The 2,374-nt window shown below is 25.5% G+C and overlaps 1 long non-coding RNA gene across 1 annotated transcript; it reads right to left on the bottom strand.

Annotated features, from left to right (window-relative positions):
- Positions 1 to 509: 509 nt before the first annotated feature.
- On the bottom strand, positions 510 to 2,098 carry LOC131599035 (uncharacterized). The gene is made up of 2 exons (XR_009282498.1): positions 867 to 2,098; positions 510 to 771 (listed from the first exon to the last, which is right to left on the bottom strand). It is a non-coding gene; the product is annotated as an uncharacterized LOC131599035 (long non-coding RNA).
- Positions 2,099 to 2,374: the final 276 nt, after the last annotated feature.

The raw sequence follows: 2,374 nt of genomic DNA, 5'->3' as shown, positions 1-2,374 counted from the left end.
CTTTCAAGTTTTTTCAGCATATGAAAAGTTAACATTTACCATATTTTGGCATATTAATTATGTTATAGTGTTAGACCGACACAACAAATATTGAGATTTAAAGCAAATTTAATATTTTTTTAAAAATTAATAATTATATTTTTAATCTCCTATTTCTAACGGCTTCCATCCTTGTTGTTGATATTAGGAATAAACTCGGACACCAATGGTTGTTCATTGATAATTACAAAAATCATGAAAATGAGAGAATTTGGGTCTTATGGAATAACAGTAAATTCCAAGTAAAGGAAGTATCTAGTACAGGCCAATTGATTCACACAGGAATTTACTCTGCTCAGGGAGTGCTGCAGATGTGGTGCACTGCTATTTATGCACATAATGCTCATATCTCTTTATTTAATTAAGTATTAGTAATAGTGTATTATTTTTTATCAATGTAATAATAGTATATTCTTAAGGATAAATAAATAATATTATTTTTTTTTTATAAAATAAAGGTAAAACAAGAGTGCTAACTAAATGGAGCAGGTTTATTAGAGAATTAAAATTACAATAAAATACTGAATAAAATTCACATAGAGAGAACATGTGAACATTAACACTACATTGTTAATTTGTAAAAATATTTGAAACCCTAGGCAATTGCCTAGCTGGCCTACCCCTTGGGCCTTGACACACAATAGCAAAACGTGTGTATGCACTTTCGAATTTTAGATCGCATACAAATAGATATAGGACAATCTTCATCAACTAAGCAAACATTATCAAAAGCTGTAATGTCAAATAACAAAAATGTTAATAATATAGAATAAAACTTGTGAATAAGATAAAGAAAAAAAATTAATTCTTTTAAAAAGTGAACTTACCTTCAGCCATACCGATACATATGAAAAGAAAAATAAATATAACATAAACAAACTTTAAAATTCCAGCCATATTTCTCCACATTTGCATGCAAAAATAGAAAATTATAAGTTCAATTTATAATGTGAAAACCTCTTTTTTTTTATTAGAATTACTCTTTCGTATATTTAAGTGTTGTGTATGTCTTTATAACTCATCAAAATGATCATATAAATATAAAAGTATTGGTGGTTAGTAGAACTTTTATTTTTTTAAAAGATGTGCATGAAATAAATCTCAAAAGAGAAATTATAGGATTTAATATGTAGAATAATCCTCAAAAGAATGTGTAGAAGTATGCTTAAAAAAACTTATTCACCTTGGTTTTCAGTTGAAATCGAGGGGTAAATTTTTTTTACTTTGGCTTTTGTTATAATCGAGAGAATAATTCTCTATGATGGATTGCAAGAACAGAAAATTATTTGAGTTTAAGGTTTGTGTTCATAAGTATTTATTTGAGCAGAAAATCATTTAATTATCTAACTTTTTTTTTGTTTTATATCAAAAACAAATGCAAGCAAAAACAATTGAAAATATCCTGGCACCCAACATTTGATCTTCTCCAAAATTCAATGATTCGAACATCCAGCATTTTAGCTTCACTGACAAATTAATTTATTAATATTATGTGTATACAATGTAACGAGTTTTTTTTTTTACAAAAAAAAATCTATGCGGATATCGGGGTTCGAATCCATGTGCAAATAACTTTACACCTCAGTTTTTGAAAATTCGAGTAGTAAAGTGGCAGCTTTTCATGAAGCACTTTGTTACCCCGCTTCTTTATCTGAGGTTAAATATATTTCACACCTGAGGTGAAATGTATTTTTTTATAGTAGTGTTTGAGTTTGTTCTTAACAATTGATTCTCTTGTGTGAAACATCATAACCTCCTTGCTTTTTAATTTACTTCAATATTTTTCTTTCTTGAAGATGCTCATGATAATTCTGCTTTATTTTCTTCTTTGTCATCATAAAAAATCTATTATACCTATTTATAACACAGAGCTACAATTTTGACCTAAGTTTTTAAAATAGAAAATTATGATTCTGAGCCAAATCTATTAAGAGGCTTCCTAATAGATATAGGACGAGTTCACTCCATAATAAATTATACAATTATTCTAATTGATATAAGGTGTTTAAACTTATATTATAAAGTAATTTAAGGGGGGTTTTAAATAATCCTTGCAAAATAACTTTCGGAATTAAGAGTATTTTTTTCATAGTGTTTAATTAATATATTATATATATATATATATATATATATATATATATATATATATATATATATATATATATATATATATATATATATATATATAAAGATGTTAAAAATAATTTTAGTAATTACATATTCAAAATATATGTATTTGATGAATATTTTTTATTGTCGTGACTTAACCTTTTTAACTAAATAGGTTTATAAAAAAACATAGATCTTTTCTGTTTTAATTTTTTTCTAATTTGAC

Source organism: Vicia villosa, linkage group LG4 (genome assembly GCF_029867415.1).
Source record: "Vicia villosa cultivar HV-30 ecotype Madison, WI linkage group LG4, Vvil1.0, whole genome shotgun sequence".
In the NCBI taxonomy this organism is placed as follows: Eukaryota; Viridiplantae; Streptophyta; class Magnoliopsida; order Fabales; family Fabaceae; genus Vicia; species Vicia villosa.
Note: the sequence above shows the minus strand (reverse complement) of the source record. Positions and strands in the feature narration are given on the sequence as shown.